General features: G+C 36.9%; 1 pseudogene; it reads right to left on the bottom strand.

Moving 5' to 3' along the window:
* Positions 1 to 2,760: 2,760 nt before the first annotated feature.
* On the bottom strand, positions 2,761 to 4,753 carry LOC110024898 (annotated as a pseudogene).
* Between the last annotated feature and the right edge of the window lie 1,942 nt (positions 4,754 to 6,695).

Here is a 6,695-nt window from a genome sequence, read left to right as displayed (position 1 = left end):
ATATGATTAGAAACACTGACAAGCCAATAACAATATACATCTACAACAAAAAAGGCTGAATGAAAAAATTTATCATAGTGAAGGAAATTCAGACACCATGCCAGCACAAAGAAGAGATGACTTTTCCTTGAAAAAATGGTCAGATCACACTAAACTTGATTAAAACATAAATTAGAAATTGAGGAAATCGCATAAAGGAATGGAGAAACGACACTACAGACAAGTTCAAGCATATATAATGATAAAAAGAAAAGAAAAAGTGAACAAATTTGTACATTTAATTACCTTGATGGTGCTTAAATGTAAAAGGCAAGGCACCCAACAGGATAAAGATTGTCCAGAATATCCAGATGCTTTCTATATACAATTCAGATTTCCAAGGGAATTTCCACCATAACTCCCGTAAAGCAACTGCACGGAGAAAAAAAGGAATCAAATTTTTGACAGAATTTTAATATATAATAAAGTTTGATTTAAACATGTAAAATAGCACCCACAATTGATTTATTTCGCTACAAGAGGTCATTTTCATGTAAAGTTAGTAATTTTTAATTGGATAAGTTTAAAACTGACGGAAAAGAAAACGAGTAACCAAATTAAATGAAGTTAGAGAGCAGTGACTTTAAACCACATCAACATATACACTTGTGCATAAGTTCATAATATATGTGTCAAACTCACAGAAAAGGAAGGAGGAATAAAACTTCTATTACAGAAATTCTACAAGGCTGTGCAAATATGCATATCTCATCAAAATAGGTAAAAAAATATCCATATCAAAAGATTAAGAAAAAAAAATCATTTGTGTCGGACACTTCACCAAATCAATAACAACAACAGCAAGCCTTTATCCCACTAAGTGGGGTCGGATACATGAATCATTTTTCTCCATTGTGTCCTATTGAGAATCCTATTTTCATTTAGTTCTACAAATTAAGATCATTTTCTATACAATATGCTCATGTCTTTTAGGTCTATTCTAACTGGGTCATCAAATGGTTGACATTTAATGTGACCAAATCATCTAAGACGATTCTCTCTAATCTTATATGCCACTGGAGCTACACTAACCCTTTCATGGATACATTCGTTTCACATTTTGTTCAAAGTGCCAAGCCACTCATCCACCTAAGCATTCTCGTCTCAACAACACTTAACTTAGTTTTATGTTTCTTTTTTGATGACCAACATTCAGCACCATAGAACATTGCAGGTCTCGCCACCATCTTCTAAAATTTTCCTTTAAGTCTAAGCTGCCCTTCTCTATCACAATCCCTCCACTTCAACCAACCAACTTGAATTCTTCTAATAACATCCCCATCTATATCACCATCAATTTGAATAATAGACCGGAGATATCTAAAACATTCACACGTCTAATGATTTAATCACCCATAGTTACAACTCTACCACTAGATATAATACTACTAAAACAACATTCCATGTATTTAGTTTTAGATCTACTCAAATAAAGGTCTTTAGACTCAAATGTAGACCTCCATAATTCTTGTTTTTTTTTTTCTGAACTCGTTATCTAATCTTAGCCACACTTCACCAAATCATTCCAAAAAAAAGGTTAGAACAACTTGGATATATTACCAAATCCATTAGAAAGTAAACAGAATCTAATGGAAAACATGTTCAGGGGCTTAGGGGACTATTGGACCTGCGAGTCAAATGAATTCTCTATGAACTTGGCAGTAGAGGACCACTTGAACCACACTAGCAAATCTGTCATGATTTTATCAAGTTGTTTGCCATGAACTTAATTGGTGAGTTCACCTTGAACCCGGCTGGTGATTTCTACTTAGCGAGTCCACCTTGAAGTTGGCATGGTGGGAAGTTCTTTGAACCCAGTCGACGAGTTTACCTTGAGTTCATCTTTGTTGGACACGTCTAGCATTAGAGCATTTTGATTGTATATTTAGCTCCACAAGGTTCTTGTATTATCAAAAAAATGGCCCGAGAAGAACAAGAATAATTAATCTGAAAAAAATTGGAATCATTACTTGCCCTTTCCTTGTTGACATTCTTTGACTTCTCCTTGCCGATTTTACCATTCTATTCATGTGTAAATGAAGAGTTAGGTAATAATATGCATTTAATATGCCCAGAAAGAATAAATGAGGTTATTTAAAGATTTATCACTATCAAAAAGTGCACTAATTCGACACGTTTGTAGTTTTGCCAATATCAATATTTCTTGCTTTCTTAATTGACCCATCCACTTCATGGTGCAGGCGTTACAAGCATAGGAGATTTTTTCTTCTTCCTGACTTCAGTGCTCTAACCTGCGAGTATAGAGATTCCAACTAAACCCATTTCATAAGCAACATAACTAAAAGCTAAAGAATTCTATGAGAGTTTCACAGTTGAAATAATTTGAAGTAAAAAATCACATTCTAAAATTGCTTTTATAAGACTACACAAACCTGAAACCCTCTTTTCAAAATCTGTAGTCATTTGCAAAACTGAAATTTGGCTGCAATAAACTTGTACTTAGAAATTAGGATGCCTTCAAATGGCAGCTTTATCATTGTAATTTTTCATACAACCTATAGTAACATGAGAACCATTTGTAAATGATTCTTAACAAAAAGCCATGGATTGTCAAAAGAAACCAAATTTGTTCTCAACTTTTAGGAAATGTTTTTGTTATGAAAGAAAAGCACTATATGCATACTTAAGGTTCAAATCGTGCATATTGCCCTTTAGGCTCAATTTTTCCGTAAAAAGTATAATGAAAGCACTACATCTGCCCATATACCAGAAGCGAACAAGAAGGATGAAGCTGCAATTTTTGCCCAGCTATTTCATAATCAGAACAATGACGGGAGACAATGCCTTCACAGCAAAGAAAATATAAGACGCTGAGGTCATTGGAGCAGCGACATTCCATTGGACAAACTGCATAAGGGAATGCTGTAAATGTAGCTAGAAAAGTTTAGATGTAAAATGGGTAATATTAAAAGTTTTCAGTGCTATGTACATAAATCCCCCAAAATTTAATTACTTCATCATAATATGCTTATAAGTGCCCCATGTTGTATATGTTAGAAGGGAAATGAATTCGAAATGAAAAGGCTGCTGCCCCCCACCCAACACACCCCCTCCACACAATCAGGGCCCAAAATATCATAATAAATGACACAGAAATTCAAGGAGTCTATTTATGATAGTAATGAATGAATGCTGATATGAGAATTGTCTTACCTTTAAAAAGATTAAAGGTAATTATTGTACTTATTACAGTTGTCACTATCAAAGAGTAAAAAAATCGAGAAATTTAACATGTGCAGGAAAAAGGTGCTAACACGAATCGTAACGACATTTCACGGCTAACTTAAGAGGTGTTGTGTTCTCGTAGAGCCTACCAAGAGCGATCCGGGGTTATATTGTCGACCAGCCAGTTTTCTTATTGCATCATGGAAACCGTGCATTTAAGACAAATAAAGGAAGGATCGCCCTTCAAGAATTCGGCGGATTAAATCTTTTCGATCGAGCCCATCACCCTCTAGCTTGGGTAGTCGGGAAGAAGGAACAAACCCTTAAACTTCAGGGCTGATGGTTAGGACTCTCGGTCAATAGTCAGTTACCCAGCCTCATTGTCACTCGGTCAAGCAGTCACCCGGCCTAGCGGCCACTGGGCATAACAACAGCCAGACGATCATATTCGTGGACCCCATGGGGATCTTCATGTATGGACTACAAAACCCCGTCGTGCCTACGTATTCTAAGGTACAATGTGTAAATGTAAAAGAGCTCATTCCTATACATAAGAGTCCTTTTCATTAATAAAGATTACGCAAATTCACTCTTCTTCACTGTGCTATTGCTCTCTCTCTCCCTCTCTCTTTCATCCTAGAGTGCTCTATTTCTTATCCAAATAATTATCTGCTTTGTACCAGAGTTGAACGCAGCAGACTGCTGTGAAATCATTTATTTGATATACTTCGAATCTTGTGATTGAGCCGGAACATTCTTTGGCTGTGCTGCGCTTAACCTCACGTTGACAATATCTTCCAGAGCATACTTTGTCCGCTGAGTGGTTTCTTCAATCTCTTTCTGCAAGTCCACCAATTCTTCAACTTCCTCCAAAGCCACCTTCGGAACAAGGTCTCTGTGCTGCGAATAGGCAATTTTTAATGCATTCTCATTCTTCCTCACAATTGCATCAAAGGCGACCTTTCCTTAGGAATCAACTGTGGAGGCAGGATCTTGGAGCCAAGCTTCTCATCCTTTCTGCCGATACCAAGTGGGTACTGAGCCGCATGAAGTTTAGGAAATGCACCACCATCACCGAAGTCCTCCGGCTTCCCATGAATAAAGCCAGACTGTTTTCCAGAGTGGAACTGTGTTTCGGTTGACAGCAGCAGGCTGCAAGGTAACTGAGGCATAATAGCTGAACTGATCCTTGAACCACGAATTCTTTGAGTGGTCATAGTGGGAAGATGCCGTAGACTTCACCGGAGGAAGAAGTTCCTTCAGAGCTGACATGACTGAGCTTTCTCTGCAGCATCATAATACGTATCAAATATCCCAATCAAAAGGACTGCGTTCCAGTTGAACCAACCTAAACATCGATTGAAAATTCATTAAAAGGCTATTTGGTAGCCGGATTTGAGCAGGATTTACGCAGCATTTAGCGAATAGAAACGCGCGGGGAGAAAGATGATCGAACCTGCTCGACGTCTTCGTCTGCAGGAGAACGTCTTGAATTCTTTACTTCTTTTTTCTCTAGGGTTTCTGACAAGCTGCTCAATATCTCTTCTCCCTCATACGCGCGACCCCATTGATACCTATCCAGAAAGCTCTCGGCGCGACTTCTTCGGCTAGGTTTCGCGGAGAATCGTCGGATGGGCGGCAGCGGGAAATAAATGAATGGAAAAAATAAAATAAAATTTAAATTCACACACACGGATTCTTATGTATTTAATATTTAAATTTATAATATTTTTATGTCTTAAATTTATATATGAAAATATATGTCATTTTAATAATTTAGCAATAATGATATATTTATATGATATTAAAATTTTAAATGTTATACCTGTAAAAAAAAAATTTAGATGTTAAACATGTAAATATATGAAGTATCTTTCTCGGACTATCGACAACTACTAGTGAATAGTAGTTTCGTCCACATCCATCCTAATCCACTCTCTCCACATGAGCAAGCAGCTTGATTATCTCTTCATCTCGATAAATCCCGGCGGACCGAAAGAATGTGATCTCTATCTCATCTAAGTGAAAAGTCAGTGACATTGGGGATGTCTGACGTCCAATACCTGCCACCTAATTGGTCTCGAGAGGATTGCCCGTGCAATCAATCCCACCATCCTCGCTCGAGATTTGGCCGCCCTTTGTTGGTGTAGCGCTCAGGTTCTCACTAACATCTGTCGAAGGTAAGTCATCTCCCAAGACTACTGAGACCAAGTCACCTACACCAAGAGACAAAATAAAAAAGATGGGACCCAAAAAAAAATCAAAATCCAATGAATATAATTGAAGCTCCTCATGTCAATGGGTTGATCAAACTCATACCATGTGAGTGATACAATGCTCACACCGGGCAACGATAGAGCATTAGGTATGTTCGGTCAACAAGTATTATGTTGTGTAGACAGTTGAGCCAATGAATCAATGTTCAAATCGGTCGCCTGGACATTCCTCCACTAAGAACCTAGAAAAGAACCACACATTCTACATCATCCTCTAATTGAATCACATTTCTCTTCTTAATGATTGTTTTTTTTACCTTTCGAGCAATGTCGCTCATTTGGTTTCTCGAAAGCAACACACAACAAATCTTTGTTGAGGACATTGACAAAGGAAATTCAACTTTTTCTTCCTTACAGTGCTCAAAAAGTGACTTATTCAAAAGAGAAGTGATGGATAACAAATATAGAATGCAAATAGTTCGCTCATGTCTTATTTATATGGATAAAAAATAAAGAGAGTTCAATTATTAAATCATTAATTAAAAGTAAAAGTGACATATCTTTTGAATTAAATTCTTTTATTATTATCGTAATATTGCTTTCAAGAAGTAAGATAATTGAGAAACTGAAATAGTACATAAAAAATGTCTCAGTATTAATCATGAGATCTAACAATCTATAGGAGAAGTGTTCCATGAAAGAGGGCCCACCGACAGAGGATGTGAGGCTCACGTTATTAGATCGAGCATAGCCACCTGAGCCATGAAAGATGCCCCACCGATTTGAGTTCAAATCGTTCGTTCAAAAGCGAAACATAGCAAATCGAACCCCAAGGGAAGAGCCAATCTCTCTGCATCTCCAACCATGTCGGGGACATCTGAAAGTCTCCACATATATTATAAAAATTCGACATCTAAATTATATCAACTGACCGAAAACGCCGACCCAGCCTAGCCAATCAAACCGGTCCTACCGACCCAAAGCCAATCAAGTTCAACCGGCCAATCCATAAAACAACTAAGTAACAAACTCATACATGTAAAATACCAGGATACCCTATATAAACCTTTATAGAGCAAAGACAAAATTATAACATCATTATATTATACATTCTCTCATATAAATATCATTTCATTAATAAAACCTGACGTTTTATTGTTCATTAATATTCATTTATCTCCATCTCTCTCCCTCTATCATGACTTACGCTGTATTTTTTGGGTGTTCATCACAATATATATATATATATATATA

This window comes from Phalaenopsis equestris, unplaced genomic scaffold, assembly GCF_001263595.1.
Source record: "Phalaenopsis equestris unplaced genomic scaffold, ASM126359v1 Scaffold000002, whole genome shotgun sequence".
Taxonomy (NCBI): domain Eukaryota; kingdom Viridiplantae; phylum Streptophyta; class Magnoliopsida; order Asparagales; family Orchidaceae; genus Phalaenopsis; species Phalaenopsis equestris.
The sequence above is the reverse complement of the archived record's forward strand: the minus strand, read 5'-3'. Positions and strand labels throughout refer to the sequence as shown.